The sequence below is a fragment of the Anomaloglossus baeobatrachus genome, chromosome 4, assembly GCF_048569485.1.
Source record: "Anomaloglossus baeobatrachus isolate aAnoBae1 chromosome 4, aAnoBae1.hap1, whole genome shotgun sequence".
Taxonomy (NCBI): Eukaryota; Metazoa; Chordata; class Amphibia; order Anura; family Aromobatidae; genus Anomaloglossus; species Anomaloglossus baeobatrachus.
The window spans coordinates 698,045,030-698,067,131 of NC_134356.1; the positions used below are offsets into that span (position 1 = coordinate 698,045,030).

The 22,102-nt window shown below is 46.3% G+C and overlaps 1 pseudogene; it reads left to right on the plus strand.

Moving 5' to 3' along the window:
* Positions 1-1,274: 1,274 nt before the first annotated feature.
* LOC142303041 (olfactory receptor 5B21-like) lies at positions 1,275-3,480 on the plus strand (annotated as a pseudogene).
* The last annotated feature ends 18,622 nt before the right edge of the window (positions 3,481-22,102 follow it).

A 22,102-nucleotide genomic window follows, 5' to 3' on the forward strand; every position in this document is an offset into this window, starting at 1 on the left:
TTTCTGCACAACCAGGTTTATCTATGCAGTGCATATATGATGTCGCCCAGGCACCACCACTAGGTTTGCACTGTAATCCCACATGGCCTTCCCTGGCTCCAGGCTCAGTGGAGACAGCCATATCTCAAACTCGGCCTGGATAGTGGGCCACAACTTTGGAGCTGTGTCACTGCATTCTCTGCTGTATATTAATTGAAGCACTGCCTAATTGCATTGACTTACACACATGATGTTGCCTGGCATTTAACAGAAATATTTAAAAACATTTCAGGCAGACAGCAGGACAGTAGCATCAATTGCTCCATAGGGCCTTAAAAGAACAGAGAGGTACAGTCCATGCAACAAACAGGCTGTGGCCTGGCATTTCAATTTTAAAAATTAAGACATGCTTGAGTGACTGGTGTAAGCCTCTTGCTCCAAGAAGACTGGCAATACCTACAAGATACAACTTTTAGACATATCTTGTAGTCTTAACATTCAAAATCCTTTCAGGCAGACAGCAGTACAGTAGCATCAATTGCCCCCCTCCATTTCACCATAGTCTTTTCACATCAAGGAGGTATAATCCATGCAGTACAGGATGTGGCTTGGCATTTAAATGTTAAAAATCAAGAGATGCATGACAAACAGGCATTGGCCTCTTGCTCTCAGACCACTGGCACTACAGACAAAAGCAAACTTGGAGACCCTACTTGGTGTCTCCACATTTCCAAAAATTAAGGTCAGGCAACAGGAAAAGTGGTAACAATTGGCACAGACTACAAATAGCCCAACAAAGCAACATAGCTGTGTAGGATTGGCCCTGGAATAAGGCCTGAACCAGCATTTCTACCTTCACCAGAAGCAGCAAGATAACAGACAGGCATAGGACTCTTGCTCCCAGATTACTGAAACAAAGTCAAAAGAGAATGTTGAAACTCAACTTGGAGGCAGACAACAGGACAGTGACATAATTTGCCGCCCTGTCTTCATTTCACCATAGTTTCTTTGCACAGCAGGGAGGTATGGGCCATGCAACACATAGGATGTGGCTTGGCTGTTAAATGTTAAAAATCAAGAGGTGCATGACAGACAGGCGTAGGCCTCTTGCTCCCAGACAACTGGCAGTACAGACAAAAATCTCTTTACATGTGAGGTAGAAAGAAAGGGTATCTCATACATGTAGACTGTAATGACATCATATCCTGGTACACTGCAGTCTGGATGTGAGGCAAATCATGATTGCAGAGTAAGCACAGATGAAGAACCTCAGCACCCTCCTGCACAGTTTCAAAATGGCTACAAAGATCGCTAGTGCTGATGATGCTGTCATCAGCATCACTATTCAACTTATCTACATGTTGGATAACACTTTGAATAGTCTTCAGGAGGAGGTGATGGAAGAGGAGAAAGTAGAGGAGGATGAAGGAGGGATACTATTTCCTGTAAGGTCTGGACAGTTGTCGCACATGACAGGTGGGTATCACAGTAGGATAGAGTCCATCGATCAAGGCAGGCCATGGTAAAAAACTGATAGTGAAGGTGCAGGAGCTGAGGAACAAATAGAAGAGGCAGAGGTGATGGGTGCAGAAAACTCCGGAGATGAAGAAGATATTGATCCTTTCTCTGTTGTCCATGGTTAGTGGGAGGGGATGGAGAAGGCAAGCTTGAAGTTACTCCGCCACCAACACAACATGGACTCATGGAAGCATCCAACACATGAGCGCCTACTTGTTGCACTATCTGCAACATGATGTCCATATTGTTAGTATTAAAAATAATGCTGACTACTGGCTTGCCAGTCTTAAATCCATAGTACAAGAGTAAATTTAGCAAGATGCTTCACCCACCGCGTTGATGCTGGAGTATCGGAACAGGCTTGTAGATCATCTTAACAGACGTTTTCAACAAGACAGCAGTTTGCATTGCAGTTCTAGAATTTCAACCACGAAAATGTTCCGTCATCTACGCAGAAACATTAGCAGCAGCAGTTCAAGTGACAAAAGCAACTTCTGTGAGTTGTGGGACACATTTTTTAGACCATCGCATGCACCAGCAGAACAGAGTAGAAGTCTGACACATAGTGAATGACTGGAGAGAATGGTGCAGGAATATCTAAGGCTCAATATCGATGCCATGGGACGATTGGATTTGCATTTTGGTCTTCAAAAATGGAAGAGTGGCCTGAGCTTTCCAGTCACATCTTTATTTTAGCCCCTTTCCTGGATGCCTACAATTCTGAAAAATGTTGGCCCGATGACAACTATTTTGCAGGAATTTACACAAGGCATATTCCCCCCCAAAAATCTGATTTAGGAACCAAATTCCCTCATCTCCAGTGGGAACCTGTCACTTCAATAAACACTATTTACCTACTGAAAAATGGTGGCATGCAGGTAAATGGATCTTAAACTCTATCTATGTGGCTTACTGCAGAAAGAATGGGGTTTAAACCCTTCAGATTATCCCTATATCTACAGATGCATCGCCTTATATTTTATATTTCTTTATGTCACCACAGACGTCTCCAATTAGACACAAGTGGCCGTGTTTATATTCTCTGGACTGACTGATGATGACCGATTGAAAATCTTCCTCTTCACATTATTCATTGTCATCTACCTCATCACCATATTCTCAAACCTTGGCCTGGTGGCCATTGTTCATGAATCCTCTAATCTCCAGAATCCCATGTATTTCTTCCTGAGTTACCTATCTCTGGTGGATGTCTTCTATTCTTCTACCGTTACTCCTAAGATGCTTTCAGATCTTGTGTCCTTGAAGAAGACCATTTCATTTGAAGGTTGTGCTCTCCAGTTCTTCTTCTATGCCGCTCAGGCCTCCATAGATGCTCTTCTTCTCTCCACCATGTCTTCTGACCGCTATGTTGCCATCTGCCATCCTCTCCATTATGTCTCCATAATGACTGAGAAGAAATGTCTATGTCTAGTTCTTCTTTCCTTGTCCATTGGCTTCTTCCAGTCCACTGTGGTGACCAGCTGTGCTTTCAGTCTTCAATTCTGTGGGTCCAACCTAATTGACCACTTCTTTTGTGATGCTCCCATTGTCCTCAGATTATCCTTCTCAGATACATCTACCTGTGGCATGGTCACTTTCTTCATAGTCAGTGCTATGGGCATGGGTATGTCGACGATCATCTCATTGTCCTACTTAGTCATCCTCTCAATTTCACGCATGGCATCAGCAGAAGGCAGGAAGAAAGCCTTCAGCACCTGCTCGTCACATCTCCTCTGCGTTGCTATTTACTTTGGATCCATACTTTTCACCTATCTGCATCCTCCTTCCAATAAATTATCCATACAAGACAAGGTGGCGTCTGTCTTCTACACCGCAGTGATACCAATGCTGAACCCCTTTATATATAGTCTGAGGAACCAAAATGTGAAAAGGTCCATCATCACATCAGCTCAGAAACTGTTAGCAAACTGTATAATATGCTTTTTAAAAAACGAAAACAAACTGTTTTGTACCATGGCATGAGATGGACACACGGAAGCAATGTCAGCTCACCCAACCATTGGTCCAATACAAGTAAAATTCACATGTGGAGTCTTGAATCCATAGGCAAATTGTACAAAAGAAAGTACATCCAGAAGACGGATCCTCTTCTAATTACACTTTTACTAATAAGTATAAAAAATACCACAATAGACATCACTAGTAAAAAGTCAACGCGTTTCAGACCAAGTGCTTCATCATTGGGTATTAGTAAAAAGCAAACATTTTACATCCTATCAGAATGCAGGATTGTTCATATCCAGTAGAAAAAAGAGAAAGGAGTAAAATATATATATTTACAAATAATGAAAATACCAGTAAAGAATAAGCTTATTGTCTATTCTTATTGGGCGTCTTGTTTCACGGCTTCTGTTCTTCCTTTCAGCGCAGATTTCAGCCTCCTTTGATGAGTGACGTGGCTGACGCCTCCAGTGCCATCCACGTAGCTGGGCAACATCTTGCACATGTGCAGAGACATTGCCGGCATGTGCAGGCGCACTTCACTCTGCCCTATGGCGGGCAGAGTCAAACACATAAGTGTGCCTGCACGAACCGGCGAGATCTCTGTGCAGGTGCAAGGTTTAGTGCAGCGATGTAGAGGACGTCACCTGCGTCATCTATGACGCCCGGCAAAATATAGCGCACAGACTCGCACAGGCGCACTTATGTTTTCTGCTGTAACCGCAATCGAGCAGAGTGAAGTGCGCCTTACTGAGCAGAAATGTCTCTGCACAGGTGCAAGATTTTGCCCAGCTATGTAGATGGCCACATGAAGAGTCATCCACGTCGCTCATCAAAGGAGGTCGAGATCAACGCTGAAAGGAGGGACATAAGCCGCAAAATAGGACGCCCGTCGGACCGGACCAATGAATTTACATACATGGCAAGAGATTTTATAAAGGTGTTTGTGGGGTCTGGAGGGGGGGTCAGGGCACAACATGCACCTTTATAGAATGCGGCACAGCCACTACTTAAGGTGCTAGTCTTGGTTTAGAAAGTCAAAATCTGGTGACAGGTTCCCTTTAATACAATTCAGAAAATTGTTTAGTTGCTGCTGAACATGAATGTCTTGCGATTGCTAGCGATGTCGAGCACGATAGCCCCTGCCCCCGTCGTATGTGCGACATTTGGTGATCGCTGCCGTAGCGATCATTATTGCTACAGCAGCGTCACACGCACATACCTTGTCAGCGACGTCGCTGTGACCACCGAACAATCCCTCCTCAAGGGGGAGGTGCGTTCGGAGTCACAGCAACATCACCGCAATGTAAGCGGTCGTCCAATAGAAGCGGAGGGGCGGAGATGAGCGGGACGTAACATCCCGCCCTCCTCCTTCCTTCCGCATTGCTGGTGGACGCAGGTAAGGAGATGTTTGTCGTTCCTGCAGTGTCACACACAGCGATGTGTGGAGCTGCAGGAACGACAAACAACATCGTACCTGAAGCAGCAACGATATTAAGGAAATGAGCGACGTGTCAACGATCACCGGTTTTGGACGATTTTGCGTTCGTTGATTGTCGCTCCTTGGTGTCACACGCTGCGATGTCGTCACCGGCGCCGGATGTGTGTCACTAACGAAGTGACCCTGACGATATATCAGTAGTGATGTCGCAACATGTAAAGTAACCTTTAGTGTTATTATCAGCATCAGAGAGATGTCTCCTGACACGAGTATTTATTTGTCCTGTTGTGGAGCCAATGTGCTGGAAATTAGTCTGTATATGTAATTAAGAAACAAAAAACAAAAAAGTTCAAATAATAATCTTACAAATGGAATGTATCTTTTTAGTAACTGATCAATACATTTTTTGCAGACATTTACAGCAAGTATAAATAGTGTGATCTCATTTGCAAAATCCATCTAATCGGAACCGGTTCATGTTATCCATTTTATTTTTTTGTATATATAAACCTAACAATGAAATCAATGGACAAGGTCCTCAAATCTAGGAACATTTTACTGGCAATGAATAAACATTTCATACATAGTCTGGTCTTGGCTCGTACATAGTCTGGTCTTTTCAGTAGTAACATATGGATGTGAAACCTGGACGATAAAGAAACAAAACAGAAGAAGAATCAAGGTCTTCAAAGTGTGGTGCTGGAGAAGGATGTCATCATTACCATGAATAGCAAGAAGAACAAACAAATCAATTTTGAAACCAACAAAGCCAGACATGTCACTCAGAGCAAGAATCACCCAGCTACAATTTGCCTATTTTGGAAAAGTCATACAAAGAGACCAATCACTGGAGAAAGACATAATGGTCAGTAAAATAGAAGGAACAAGGCAAAGAGGAAGATCAGCAAACCGATGGCTTGATACAATCAAGATAACGTCTGAAAAGACCTTGATTATCCTATTTATATTTGCAGAAGCTCGATCCGTCTACAGATGTTCACCCATCAAGTCACCATGAAGAAAGAAAAAAGTAATGGAAGAAAAAGTAATTTGGTTCAACAAATAATTATATGTATTATTATTGTATTTGGGCTTTTCTTTCAAAATGTCTGATTTATTTTGTAAACCCTTATCAATTTATTCACATCCAACAATGTGCGATAAACATGAAAGTCATTGGTGAGAGAAAAAGAACATCCTTTAGAGGGTAATGAGAAGTGCCCTTGTTAAAATATAACTGGACAGATTAATCACTGGGTGTGAAATGGCTTCTTCTAACATTGGGGATATCTAATTTTTTCTCGTGTTTCCCACCCTTCCTTCCTATTATGTCTTTGGAAGAGTACTTGATTGAATATTGATATGACGAGTCAGTGATGTACCTGGGATTAATTTTGTATACTTGTTAACTTTGTAAGGAATTGTTTGCTGGTGGTTTCGATGAGAAAAAAATTGATGCGGCTTTGTAGCTTCTTATCGTATAGACTTGCGCATTAGAAAAAAATAGGCGATTCAAATGATGGAGAAGTGGCGACTCTGTCTTTGTGGTGAATATTAAAAGTACATCTCTCTTATTAAACTTTATGGCAACAATAGATGTAGGAGCATGACAGCACTTAAATCAGGTAGTATGGCAGGTATATAGACGACCTTCTCCTAATATGCGAGTGCAGCACATCGGAGATTATGGAATTTGTTTTTCATTAATAATAAAACCATGAATTTGAAATTTACAATTGATATACAAAAAATTCAAATTAATTACTTGAATGTGACAGTTGATTTATCAGTATACAAAAATACTGCTGATAATTCTTTTAACAGCCTCATGTGATTCTTAACATTACAAAAATATTCTTGTTAGGGAATTAATTAGAATTAAGTGCAACACTAAAACACCAACTGCTTTTTACTAATATGTAATAATGAAGGACTTACAGCAGGGGAAATAAGTATTTGAGTATTTGATCTCTTGCTGATTTTGTAAGTTTGCCAAAGACTGACAAAGACATGAACAGTCACTCAGTTTAAAGGTAAGTTAATTTTAACAGTGAGCGATAGAATATCCAAAATAAAATCCAGAAAATCACGTTGTATAAATTCTATACATTTATTTGAATTTTGCAGAGAGAAATAAGTATTTGATCCCCTACCAACCATTAAGAGTTCTGGCTCCTACAGACACTTAGATGCTCCTAATCACCTTGCTCCCTGCATTACAGACAGCTCTTACATTGTCCCCTGTATAAAGGACTCCTGCACACAGTCTCCATTAATCAGTCAGACTCTAACCTCTATAACATGGGCAAGACCAAAGAGCTTTGTAAGGATGTCAGGGACAAGATCATAGACCTGCACAAGGCTGGAATGGAGAAGACCATAGACCTGCACAAGACTGGAATTAGCTGCAAAACCATAAGTAATACGCTGAATGAAAAGGAACAACGGGTGGTACAATAATAAGAAAATGGAAAAAATACAAAGTGAGGGTCAATCGACATCGATCTGGGGCTCCATGCAAAATCTGACCTCATGAGGTCTCCAGGGTCATGAGGAAGGTGAAAGATCAGTCTAAAATTACACGGGGGAAACATGTTACTGATCTCAAGGCAGCTGGGACCACTGTCACTAAGAAAACCATTGGTAACACATTACGCCGTAATTGCTTAAAATTCTGCAGTGCCCGCAAAGTCCCACTGCTCAAGAAGGCCCATGTGTAGCCGGCCCATCTGAAGAAGGCCCGTGTGCGGCCGGCCTATCTGAAGAAGGCCCAAGTGCAGCAAAATTATCTGAAGAAGGTCCATGTGCAGCCAGCCCATCTGAAGAAGGCCCAAGTGCAGCAAATCCATCTGAAGAAGGTCCATGTGCAGCCGTCCTGTCTGAAAAAGGCCCATGTGCAGCTGGCCCATCTGAAGTTTGCCAATGACACCTGGATGATTCTGAGAGTGATTGGGAGAAAGTGCTGTTATTAGATGAGACAAAAATTGAGCACTTTGGCATTAACTCAACTCGCCGTGCTTAGAGGAATAGAAATGCTGGCTATGACCCAAAGAACACTCTCCCTACTGTCAAGCATGGAGGTGGAAATATTATGTTTTGGGGGTGTTTCTCTGCTAAGGGCACAGAACTACTACACCGCATCAATGAGACAATGGATGAAGTCATGGACCGTAAAATTCTGAGTGACAACCTCCTTCTCTTCCCCAGGACATTGAAAATGGGTAATGGTTGGGTCTTCCAGCATGACAATGACCCAATACATACAGCCAAGGCAGCAAAGGAGTGGCTCAAAAAGAAGCACATTAAGGTCATAGAGTGGCCTAGCCAGTCTCTACACTTTAATCCCATAGCAAACTTATGGAGGAGCTAAAGCTCTGAGTTGCCAAATGACAGCCTCAAAACGAAATGATTTAGAGATGATCTGATAAGAGGAGAGGAGCAAAATTCCTCCTGGCATGTGCACAAACCTCATGATCAACTACACAAAACCTCTCACTGCTGGGCGGCCAACAAGGGGACGGCCACCAAGTATTAAGTCTTGCTTGCCGGAGGGATCAAGTACCTATTTCTCTCTGCAAAATGCAAATAAATTAATTTAAGTAATGCTACAGTAAAAATAAAGAGTTTCTGATAAAATAGAGAGAAATCACATGATCAGGTGTCCACTAAACAGCAGCATGTAGAGATTTTATGTGACCATGTCTTTTTAAAATCTATCAAACTATTTTTTACTGTACTCATACTTCTAATTACGTTTTCAAAGTCATAATCCTGAGAAAACAAATGTATTCTGTCTAAACACTTCTGTGGAGAATGCGGGCGATAGCTATTAGAGATGATAGAAATGATCCGATGGGAATCGACTGAGTGGAATTTTCTGAAATTTGCAAATCTTGGAGAATTCAAATTATTTTTTCATTTTCTTGGTGCCATTTCACAAATGGGTGAAGATTATGTTGGATGCCACCACACAGGAGGATAAGGAGTTTGAATTTTGCAAAAGGATACAATAATGTTATTAGTACAAAAAACTACATGCAAATGAAACAAAAACGTAAAAAAGTAGAGAAAATGGGCAGTATTCCAACAAGTTCCTTGAAATTGATACCAAAAGACCCTGCTGCTGGTTAAATAAAGTTTGTCCTGTTTCTGATGGTAAGATACTAAAGTACTGGACATAAAAAGGTCAAAGAGTCAAAATCCCATCTATCACCGACCCTCGACCTTTATCCATTCTTGATGCACTTTTTTGTAAAAAAAAGAGGGCAGATTATGTTACCTCAATATTCATTTTTCCTACTAAAGAAAAATATTGAAACCAAGGCTTGTGTGTCGTAGAAAGTGTGCGTCTCTTGTGAGAAAGAGACGCCATAAGTAATATTTTTTATAACCCTTTATGCTTTTTGTTTGTAAAGGAAGGATGGAATTTTATTACTTTTTTTTTTTAAGGACCAAAGAAATTTAATGTAACTGTGTAAAGATGGGTGAATAGTCAGATATTCGAGTTCGGATTCTTTGTGCTGAATAATTTCTAATATTCATGTATTTGTACTGAATAACAAACCCAATGCAAGTCAATGGGAAACTCGAATAGTTTTCAGAAGGACCTTGGAAGTAGATCTGGGATAGCTGTAAAAATGCTGCAATGGAAAAAAAGTGCTGACACTGAATGGGAACAGCGTGCGGACGATGCCTTTATGCATTTCTAACTCACATTTTGTCTCTGGGAATAAAGTTGTTAGAGTAGACATAAAGTCCCCAGCTGTCAGGCTTTACCCTGGCTGGGTATCAAAATTGGTGTGCTTTATCTGTACTGATATCATAATATGGGGGGAGCCTATTCCAATTTTTTATGTATTTATTTATTTTTACTGTACGATAAAGACCCACAGACCAGGTCTGTGATTGGAAGCATCAGACACGCTGACACTAAGCGTGGGACCACGTCTCACTGCAACCAATCACAGAGGCCTAGAAGCAGTGCATATGCATGAGCCTAATGAGTGGCCCCAGAAGTAATGGGCAGCTGCAGGAGCAATTACCGCCGTGCCAGAGCCTCTGTAAGTATACTGCACTTGCTCCTATCCCCCTATCCCTTCTACCAGCATTTTTAATTGCTGCATTCTGGTTCCCACGGACTTAGGGGTTCTTTGCACGCTGCAACATCACAAGCCGATGCTGCGATGCCGAGCGCGATAGTCCCCGCCCCCGTCGCAGCTGCGATATCATTGTGATAGCTGCCGTAGCGAACATTATCGCTACGGTAGCTTCACATGGACTCACCTGTCCTGGGATGTCGCTCTGGCCGGCGACCCGCCTCCTTATTAAGGGGGCGGTTCGTACAGCATCACTGCGACGTCACACGGCAGGCGGCCAATAGGAGCGGAGGGGCGGAGATGAGCAGGATGTAAACATCCCGCCCACCTTCTCCCTACCGCATATCCTACGGAAGCCGCAGTGAGATGTTCCTCGCTCCTGCGGCTTCACACACAGCGATGTGTGCTGCCGCAGGAGCGAGGAACAACATCGGACCATCGCGTCAGCGTAATTATGGATTACGCCGACGCTACACCGATGATACGATTACGACGATTTTGCGCTCGTTAATCGTATCATCTAGGCTTTACACACTACGATGTCGCCTGCGATGCCGGATGTGCGTCACTTTCAATTTGACCACACCCAGTGGCGTAACTAGAGTTTGATGGGCCCTGGTGCAAAATTTGGACCAGGGCCCCCCTCCATGTACACCGACACTTAGGGTACGGGATAATGATGCTGACACTTGGCTTTTACCCACAGCACTCTGCTTTCCCATGATCTGATATCCATCTTATCCTCAGCACCCAGCTTTCCCATGCTCTGTCACACATCTTTCCCTCAGCACCCAGCTTTCCCATATCAGAGCATGGGAAAGCTGGGTGCTGAGAGATGTATAGCAGAGCATGGGAAAGCTGGGTGCTGAGGGAAAGAGCCTTCACACCTCAGCACAAAACATTCCCATCCCATACTTGTATCTTTGTCCCCCCTCGTACATAGTTCTCCAAATACTATAATGGCCCCCACATAGCCTTCCATATAGTATAAAGGGTCCCACATAACCGTTCATATATTAGAATGCACTTCCATAGTCCTCCATGTATTATAATACATTTTCCATAGTTCTCCATATTTTATACTGCACAACATAGTCCTCCCTGTTTTATAATGCACCCCCACAGACCATGTATAAACTAGCCTCCATAGTCCTCCATATATTATAATGTAGCCCCCATAGTCCTATATGTATTATAATGCAGCCCCATGAATCATATTGTATTATGCAGCCCCATACTCCTCCATGTATAATGCACCCCTATAGTCCATGTATAAGGTGTCCTTCATGTTTATTATGCAGTCCCATAGACCTCCATGTATCATGCAGCCAGCACCCCCAGGCCTCCATGTATCATGCAGCCAGCCCCCCAGGCCTCCACGTGTCATGCAGCCAGCTTGCCCCGGGGCCTCTACGTGTCATTCTGCTAGCCCAGCCCCCCAGCCCCACCAGGTGTCATGCAGCCAGCCCCCCAGGCCTCCATGTGTCATGCAGCCAGCCCCACAGGCCTCTATGTGTCATGCAGCCAGCCCCACCAGGTGTCATGCAGCTAGCCCCCCAGGCCTCTATGTGTCATGCAGCCAGCCCCCCAGGCCTCCATGTGTCATGCAGCCAGCCCCACAGGCCTCTATGTGTCATGCAGCCAGCCCCACCAGGTGTCATGCAGCCAGCCCCCCAGGCCTCCATGTGTCATGCAGCCAGCCCCCCCAGGGCCTCTATGTGTCATGCAGCCAGCCCCACCAGGTGTCATGCAGCCAGCCCCCCCAGGGCCTCTATGTGTCATGCAGCCAGCCCCACCAGGTGTAATGCAGCCAGCCCCCCAGGCCTCCATGTGTCATGCAACCAGCCCCCCCAGGCCTCCATGTGTCATGCAGCCAGCCCCACCAGGTGTCATGCAGCCAGACCCCCAGGCCTCTATGTGTCATGCAGCCAGCCCCACCAGGTGTCATGCAGCCAGCCCCCCAGGCCTCCATGTGTCATGCAACCAGCCCCCCCAGGCCTCCATGTGTCATGCAGCCAGTCCCACCAGGTGTCATGCAGCCAGCCGCCCCCCCCCCCCGGGCCTCTATGTGTCATGCAGCCAGCTTCCCCCGGGGCCTCTACGTGTCATGGAGCCAGCAAAATAACAAAAAACAAGTACAATACCTCTCTTCTCCTTCCGACCCCTGCGACCGCGGTAGTTACGCCCCTGCCCCCATATGTCACACACCCTGCTCCCCATACAGCCTGCATCCCTCCATATCACTCACACACACACTACACCCCCATATGTCACACACCCTGCCCCACATAACTCACCCTGCCTGTACCCCAAATTTCCCCTCTCAAACACTCTGCACCCCTTCACATGCTTCTGTCGCAGTCTGCACTCACCCTGCAGCCCCCCTCCCCCTCATGTTTCCTCTTTTCTCATTACCAGTCATGTGTCCAAAGTATCGTCTCCTGCTTTCTCCCCGGCATCCTGTGTCTCCTCCCACAGTCACATGGGCATGACATCATCGCAGGTCCTGCAGGATGGATTCCGTCTGCCGTGCAGGAGCAGTCCTGCTCTGCTGCAGGTCAGGAACGCCTGGTGGCCTCTCCAGGTCAGGGGCCCCTATGCCCCCTGCTGACACCGGGTTCCCCTGACTCACAGGCCGGCCCCCTAACAGTCGCGCAGTCGGCCACTACACAGCGGCACTACACATAGGGGCCCGGCAGCCGGCTCTGCAGAGCGGCTGCCGGGCCCCTTTAACCCCGCGGGCCCGGTCGCAGTGGCGACCTCTGCGACCGCGGTCGTTACGCCCCTGACCACACCGACATTGCACCTGCGATGTCGTAGTGTGCAAAGTACCCCTTACACACATGGTCAAAATTGTTGGTACCCCTTGTTAAATGAACAAAAAAACCTCAGTAGTCACAGAAATAACTTGAATCTGACAAAAGTAATAAATAAAAAATCTTTAAAAATGAACAAATGAAAGTCAGACATTGCTCTTCAACCATGCTTCCACAGAATTTGTTTTAAAAATAAAATTCATGAAACGGGCCTGGACAGAAATGATGGCACCCCTGAAAATAACGTGACAAGAGGGACATGTTAAATCAAGGTGTGTCCACTAATTAGCATCACCTGTGACACATTATTACTTTTGTCAGATTCAAGTATTTTTGTGACCATTGTGGTTTTTCTTTCATTAAACGAGGGCGAGGGGTACCAACATTTTTGTCCACGTGTGTGCATAAGGACCGGCATCTGGCCAGATATCCGAGATCAATTCTGGGCTGGAACCGGATTTGTTTTTTAAATCTGGTTAGGTCCACCTGCCCCAGTTATCTGTGAGTTCACCCAACACGAATTATGGCCAAACAGTTAAATTTTAGTTTTGTCAGACCACACAACGTCACCAGAAATTCAGGACTTTGTTCCTGTGCGCATTTGCAAACATTAATCTGGCTTCTTTCTCTTTGTTTTGGAGTAATGGCTTCTTCCTGGCAGAGCGGTCTTTCAGCCCATGTTCATACAGTATTCATTTCTCTGTGGCTAATGACACAATCTTACCAGCTTCCGCCAGCATCTTCACAAGGTCTTTTTCTTTTGTTCTTGGGTTGATCTGCACATGTCTGACCAAAGCACGTTCATCTCTGGTACATAGAACCCATCTCCTTCTGAGCGGTATGATGGCTGGACATTCTCATCTTTTCTGTACTTGTGTATAATTGTTTGTACAGATGAGCGAGGCACCTTAAGGTATCTGGAAATTGCACCCAAGGAAGAACCAGACTTGTGCAAGTCCACAATTTCTCTTCCTGAGGTCTTGGCTGATTTCTTTTGACTTTCCCATGAAGCTACACAAAGAAGCCATGTGTTTCAGGTGTGAATTACAATACATCAGAAGCTTCCAAAGACATGACATCCTCATATGCGCTGTCACATATTGTATAAAGACACAGTACTCTTAGTGTATGTGTGGAACGTAATAACAAGGTTTTAAACATTCTCTCCCTCTCATTATTCTAGCATTTGGGAAAATAAAAATAATTTTGGTTAGTCGGATGATTCGGACACTCATCACCCCCCCGCTCATCCGTTGTTGGTGCCAGTGACAGCAGCAGCTGGACGAAAATGCTCAGTTCCAGATCTGCTCCATCAACTCATGACGGCCACTCCCAGGTACTGCACATCAACCTCTTATTGATTTGAATGGAGGCGGATGTGCTGTACCCGGCCGCAGAAGACAGGGAAGCACAGGAAGTGAGTATTTCTGGCCACCTGCCCCGGCCGCTGGCACCAAGAACAGCTGATGGACGAGGTTGCTGGCTGTCAGACCCAAGGCAACCAGACATTGATGACCTATCCTAAGCATCGACTATCCAAGTCAAAGTAGTGGACAAATTCTTTACGACACTTCTCACACAAAGGTTCATTGAGAGAAATTTTCCGATACAGATTTAGCAAATAATTCAGATCTGATAAATTCCCTGGAGACACGGAGGCGCGCGGTGCTGACTCTTGGCCTCAATAATCAGCACTGGGACCTCAGCGCGGAGTAATTCACTGGGGTCACGGGGAGGAATATATAGAGCTCAGGATTTCACATGTAAGGTATTAATTCCAAACTTTGATGTTTTGAGATATCTCAATTGAATTATCATTTTATCTACAAGAAAAGAGAAATTTATGACATTTTGCTGAACATTGGACCCCCCAGGCCGCACTAGGAGAAGCGTGCTGCTTTCATAATTCCTAGTTTAGGGGATAAGTGGTGAATCCGGGCGTTCTGACAACGAGCATGAAAAAAAACATGAAAGACGCACATGATAATAAAGGTAAGGGTAGAAATTTCTGATTCTATTATATCTGCTCTAAAATGTCCACCTTGTATGTAGAATATACACTGAAGCATTAGCGTCTTAGAGGCCCAATGCCACCAGATGTTGCCAGATTCAGAACTCCGTTGTTAGAAATGGCACCTAGTAGTTGGCACTTCTGTTGCGGATCTTGCACTGACGCTCAGGAGCTTCAAGTCTCTGTAAAGTCATTCTGAAGCCGACAGCTCAAAAAAGTTACCTCTGACTGACTTGGTGCAAGACTTTCTATGAGGTCCAAGTGGAACCCTGGTCTCCATCCAAGCAGGGATCTAGACATAATTGGGCTCCCTGAGTTGCATCCATGAAGCAGCTGCTGGCCTGAGGAAGGAACCAGAGGCAAAGATGGTCAAACTGGTCTGGTCGGTAAGAGAAAGGTCAGACCCAGAAAGCAATATCGTAATCAGAGCAATAGTCAAGGTCAGATACCAGGAGGTCAGTCAGAAACAACCTCAGACACACTACGGTCAGATACCAGGAGGTCAGTCCAAAACAACCTCCGACACACTAAGGTCAGATACCAGGAGGTCAGTCAGAAACAACCTCAGGCACACTACGATCAGATACCAGGAGGTCAGTCAGAAACAACCTCAGGCGCACTACGGTCAGATACCAGGAGGTCAGTCAGAAACAACCTCAGGCACACTACGGTCAGATACCAGGAGGTCAGTCAGAAACAACCTCAGGCACACTACGGTCAGATACCAGGAGGTCAGTCCGAAACAACCTCAGACACACTACGATCAGATACCAGGAGGTCAGTCAGAAACAACCTCAGGCGCACTACGGTCAGATACCAGGAGGTCAGTCAGAAACAACCTCAGGCACACTACGGTCAGATACCAGGAGGTCAGTCAGAAACAACCTCAGGCACACTAAGGTCAGATTAGGTAGAGATCTCAGGGACAGTCAGTGACAAGCCGGGTCAGAACAGGATGACTAGAACTGAAGAATAGCACCAGACTTAAACATACTAACGAGCAACCACAGCAGTATTGTTACGGGGGGACCGGCAGATTAGGACCAGGGGGTATATATCCTAATCGCCAGTCGGGGCCCACCGTGCTCCAGATGACAAAGGAGCTGCTGGCACCTGAGGGTTAGGCGGAGACTATAGAGCTGGATGGCTCTGAGATAACCCAGGAACTCTGGGAACCGGTCACGTGTGTTGGGACACGTCAGACCGGACGACAACCCGATTAGCGTTTTGGTGCACCTAGCGCTACACCAACCACGTGTGCAGGAAACACGTCAGGCCGGGTGGTAACCAGGTAGCGTTGACCGGAAGATCGCCACGAAAGCGCCCTGTCAGCCACGTGTGTAGGACACGTCAGGCCGAGCGGTCCTCCGATTAGCGTTTCTGGCCACCTCTCAACTGGCCACGTGTGTGTAGGACACGTCAGGCCAGATGGGTACACCAGTAGCGTTGAACGGGAAGCCGAGGAAAATAAGGAACACCCTGTTAACTCCACAGGGGTCCTGGAGTACGCTGTCCGTGCGCGTAGGGGGCACAACCAGACAGGTGGCGCCGCAGGTGCGTTGTCCGTGTGCGTAGGGGGCACAATCGGACAGGAAGCACAGCAGCCGCAGCCCAGTTAACGCTACTGGGCTGCTATAGCAAGACTGGAATGGCAGGAGGGAAGCACGGCGCCTGACCCTGATGTGCCAAGCCACGAATCTTGGCGTGACAGGCACCGTTCGCCTAACCCTACCTACCGCTTTCCAACATAGGCTTATGCCGCAATGAGGCTCTAACATGGAGGTGTGCTCTGACTGAGCAAAAGTGAAGACTGCGCCCCTCCATGTTGTCTCCAGCCCCTTTTATAACCTGGGTCCGCCCCAAACCCAGGGTGGAACCACCAAGGTCCAATAGCAGAGTGCCATGTCATCAGTGACGTTACATGCGACCTATCCGGAACCGCCACGTCATTGATGACCTCATGGCAGCCACGCCCCAAACACTTCACCAGTCCGTCTGACGACCAATACTGAGGTGCCAGATCATAGGAGCGGGCCTCTGCGAGCCAGTCCGGAGTTGCCACGTCATCAGGACACCTGACACCCTCTGCCCTATCAGGGCCTGCCACCTTACGGACATGCTCAGTGAGGTCCTTACCGGACCTAGCCTCTGGTGCACTAAGTGCCTGAGCATGCCCAGTAGCCTGAGCAACAGGCTCAGAAAGCAGACTATCATTTTGAGCATGCTCAGTAGGCACATCCCAGCACTTAGACACAGCACGAAGTCCAAGTAAGTGTGCAAAGAGGCTGTTAGGGTTAATTGTGGGAGCATGCTCAGTAGCCTGAACTGAGGACTTAGTCTCAGACATAACACAATCAGGCTGAGCATGCTCACTAGGCAAAACACCGGGCTTAAACTCTGGCTGGGGTAAATCGGCGCACGCATGCGCACTAGCCGCCTCTCCACACTTAGACGTGGTGGAAGGAACAGCCAACTGGACGACCCGAGGCACGGCCAAGAACGGCAGCCGGCGCCTGGGCGCAACAGGAACCGCAGCAGGCTGCTTGCGGCTATGGCAGCGCCGGTTCGTAACAAGTATTCTGTAGGTACATACAGTGAGAAAATACAGTGGGGTAAAAAAGTCATTATTCAGCCACCAATTGTGCACGTTCTCCCCCTTATAAAGATGAGGTCGGCCTGTAATTGACATCAGAGGTGATCACAACTATGAGAGACAAAATGAGAAAATCCAGAAAATCACCGCGTCTGATTTTGAAGATTTTTTTTCTTTGCAAATTATGGTGGAAAATAAGTATTTGATCAATAACAAAAGTTCATCTCAATATTTGTTCTATATCCTGTGTTGGCAGTGACAGAGGTGAAACGTTTTCTGTCTTCACAAGGTTGGCACACACTGTTGGAGGTATGTTGGCCCATTCCTCTATGCAGATCTCCTCTATAGCAAGTAATGTTTAGGACCTGTCGCTGAACAACACGGACTTTCAACTCCCTCCGAAGGTTTTCTATGGGGTTGAGATCTTGAGACTGGTTAGGCCACTGACCTTCCTTTGTTGCCCTGGCAGTGTGCTTGGGAGCATTATAATGCATTATAATGCTGAAAGACCCAGCCGGGTTTCATCTTTAATGCCCTTGCTGATGGAAGGAGGTTTGCACTCAAAATCTCACGATACACGGCCCCATTCATTCTTTCATGTACAGAGATCAGTCGTCCTGGTCCCTTTGCAGAGAAACAGCCCCAAAGCATGATGTTGCCACCCCCATGCTTCACAGTAGGTATGGTGTTCCTTGGATGCAAGCTCAGCATTCTGTCTCCTCCAAATATTTCTACTAAACAGTTTTACTTTGGTTTCATTAGACCATATGACATTCTCCCAATACTCCCAATACTCTTCTGGATAATCCAAATGCTCTCTAGCAAACTTCAGACGGGCCCGGACATGTACTGGCTTAAGCAGGGGAATACCTCTGGCACTGCAGGATCTGAGTCCTTGGCACCGTAGTGTGTTACCTATGGTAGCCTTTGTTATGGTGGTCCCAGCTCTATGCGGGTCATTCACTAGGTACTGTGGTTCTGGGATTTTGGTCTCACTGTTCTTGTGATCATTTTGACCCCATGAAATGACATCTTGCGTGGAGCCCCAGATTGAGGGAGATTATCAGTTTTCTTGTATGTCTTCCATTTTCTTATTATTGTTCCCACAGTTGATTTCATCACACCAAGCTGCTTGCCTATTGCAGATTCAGTCTTCCCAGCCTGGTGCAGGGCTACAATTTTGTTTCTGGTGTCCTTCGACAGCTCTTTGGTCTTCACCACCGTGGAGTTTGGAGTGTGACTGTTTGTGGTTGTGGACAGGTGTCTTTTATACTGATAAGTTCAAACAGACTCCATTACTACAGGTAATGAGCGGAGGACAGAGGAGCCTCTTACAGAAGAAGTTACAGGTCTGTGAGAGACAGAAATCTTCCTGTTGTTTTTGGATGACTAAATACTTATTTTCCATCATAATTTGCAAAAAAAATCTTGCCAAATCAGACGCGGTGATTTTCTGGATTTTTTTTCCTCATTTTCCCTCTCATAGTTGTGGTCACCTATGATGTCAGTTACAGGCAAATCTTATCTTTAGAAGGGGGAGAACTTGCACAATTGGGGGCTGAATAAATACTTTTTTTCATCACTGTAAGTATTTCATACTCTGACGATTTTGCAAGTTTTCCCACTTACAAAGAATGGAGAGGTCGGTAATTTTTTATCATAGATAACCTCAACTGTGACAGACAGAAAAAAAAAATACAGAAAATCCTATTATATGATTTTTAAATAATTAAATTAAATGATTTGCATTTTATTGTATGAAATAAGTATTTTATCATCTACCGACCAGCAAGAATTCTGGCTCTCACAGAACTGATATTTTTTTCATTTAGATACTTTTACACTAGTTACCTGTATAAAAGACCCATGTCAACACTTCTACCCCATGGCCAAGACAAAAGAGCTGTCTAAGGACATCAGGGACAAAATTGTAGACCTTCACAAGCTAGGATGGGCTTTAGGATAATAGGCAGGCAGTTTGGTGAGAAGGCAACAACTATTGGCACAATTATTAGAAAATGGAAGAAACACAAGATGATTCGGTCTAGGGCTCCATGCAAGATCTTGTGGTGTAAGGATTATTCTCAGAAAGGTCAGGAATCAGCAGAGCACTATGCGGGAGGACCTGCTCAATGACCGGAAGAGAGCTTGGACCACAGTCTTAGAGATTACAGATAGTAACACACTACGCCATCAGTGATTTAAATCCAGCAGGACACGCATGGTCCTCCTGCTCACGACAGCACATGTACAGCCCCCTTGACCTTCACCAATGACTATCTGGATGATCAAGAGGAAGCATGGGAGAAGATCATATGGTCAGATGAAACCAAAAGAGAACTTTTTGGTATTAACTCCTCTTGCTGTGTTTTGAGGAAAAAGAAAGATAAGTACAACCCCAAGAACACCGTCCAAACCATGAAGCATGCTGGTGGAAATTTCATACTTTGGGAGTCTTTTCTGCAAAGGGGACAGGACGACTGCATTGTATTAAAGGGAGGATGGATGGGGTCATGTATCACATGATGTTTGATCACAAACCCCTTTCCTCAGTGAGAGCATTGAGGATGGGTCATGGATGGGTCCTCCAGCATGACAATGACCCAAAACACACAGCCAGGACAACTAAGCAGCGGCTCCATAATAAACATTTCAAGCTCCAGAAGTGGTCTAGCCCGTCTCCAGACCAGAACCCAATAGGAAATCTTTGGAGGGAGCTGAAACTCAATATTTCCAAGTGACAGCCATGAAAACGGAAAGATCTGGAAAAGATTTGTATAGAGGATGGACCAACATCCCATCTGCAGTGTGTGCAAAACAAAATGCTTGGGTGCTCAGTACTTATAACAAGGAGTATTATGCAAGAACTACCATGCTCGGTACTGGTAACTAGTGATGAGCGGGCACTACCATGCTCGGGTGCTCAGTACTCGTAACCAGTGATGAGCGGGCACTACCATGCTCGGGTGCTCAGTACTGGTAACTAGTGATGAGCGGGCACTGCCATGCTCGGGTACTCAGTACTGGTAACTAGTGATGAGTGGGCACTACCATGCTCGGGTGCTCTGTACTCGTAACTAGTGATGAGCGGGCACTACCATGCTCGGGTGCTCTGTACTCGTAGCTAGTGATGAGCGGGCACTACCATGCTCGGGTGCTTGTGTGACGCCCTGGCAAAACCAGGTAGTCACAGAAATAGTTAAACCTCTTTGGTACCACCTGATCCCACACTGGTACAGTGAAGCAGCCGCACCCCCCCCCCCCCAGTGTAACAAAAGCAGCAGGAGGGGAGGAGTTGAGTCAGTCGGTGGAAGGAGGCAGAGGAGTGCAGACAGGGGTTGTAGCTCCTGTGCTGCAGGGTAAGTGAAGCCAAGAGAAAGCAGAAGTCTTGGAGCTGAAGTGGAGAGTAGGCTCAGGGCAACCTGTAGTGGACCGGGGCAGGGTAGTAGCCCGCCGGTAGTGTGCACGGGACCCCAAGACTTGTGCAAAGAGAGGATTTCCCTTGTCCGAAACAGAGAAGGTGACTCATAGCTGGAGTGCAGGAGAGAGAGAGAGGGCCCTGCTTCTTGTACCGGGTGTGGGATCCAAACACCCCCGTACCAAAGGCCTACGGACACCGGCAATTTCTGGTTAAGTACTGGAATCTGTGTTTCCTGACCCTACACATGAAAGCAGCCTCATCCAACACCAGGACAACCTAACTGTGAGTTTCCTGCTCCCTGCAATCCCTGCCACCACCACAACTCCCACTGGGCCCCGGGACATCCATCCCTACCCATGGAGGGTTAATAACATCCAGCTGCCAGCCCAACGCCCCCGGGAGTCCCCTCAACGGCAGCGGTGGTACCCCATTTACCGCATACCGTGGGTGGCGTCACATACAAACTTTCCAAAATCCCATACACCATAATCCCCTTTTCAATTGAAGTGACCACGAGATCCCCTGGTCTGGAGACCCTCGAGCCACCCACAGAAGGTCCGAATCTGAGCAGCGTCGGCTGCTGAGAGCGGGGTGGTACACTTGGTACTCGTAACTAGTGATGAGTGGGCACTACCATGCTCGGGTGCTTGGTACTCGTAACTAGTGATGAGCGGGCACTACCATGCTCAGGTGCTCAGTACTGGTAACTAGTGATGAGCGGACACTACCATGCTCGGGTGCTCAGTACTGGTAACTAGTGATGAGCGGGCACTACCATGCTCGGGTGCCTGGTACTCGTAACTAGTGATGAGTGAGCACTGCCATGCTCGGGTGCTTGGTACTGGTAACTAGTGATGAGCGAGCACTACCATGCTCGGGTGTTCAGTACTGGTAACTAGTGATGAGCGGGCACTACCATGCTCGGGTGTTCAGTACTGGTAACTAGTGATGAGCGGGCACTACCATGCTCGGGTGTTCAGTACTGGTAACTAGTGATGAGCGGGCACTACCATGCTCGGGTGCTCTGTACTGGTAACTAGTGATGAGTGAGCACTACCCTGCTCAGGTGCTCTGTACTGGTAACTAGTGATGAGCGGGCACTACCATGCTCGGGTGCTCTGTACTGGTAACTAGTGATGAGCGGGCACTACCATGCTCAGGTGCTCAGTACTCGTAACTAGTGATGAGCGGGCACTACCATACTCGGGTGCTCAGTACTGGTAACTAGTGATGAGTGAGCACTACCATGCTCGGGTGCTCAGTAC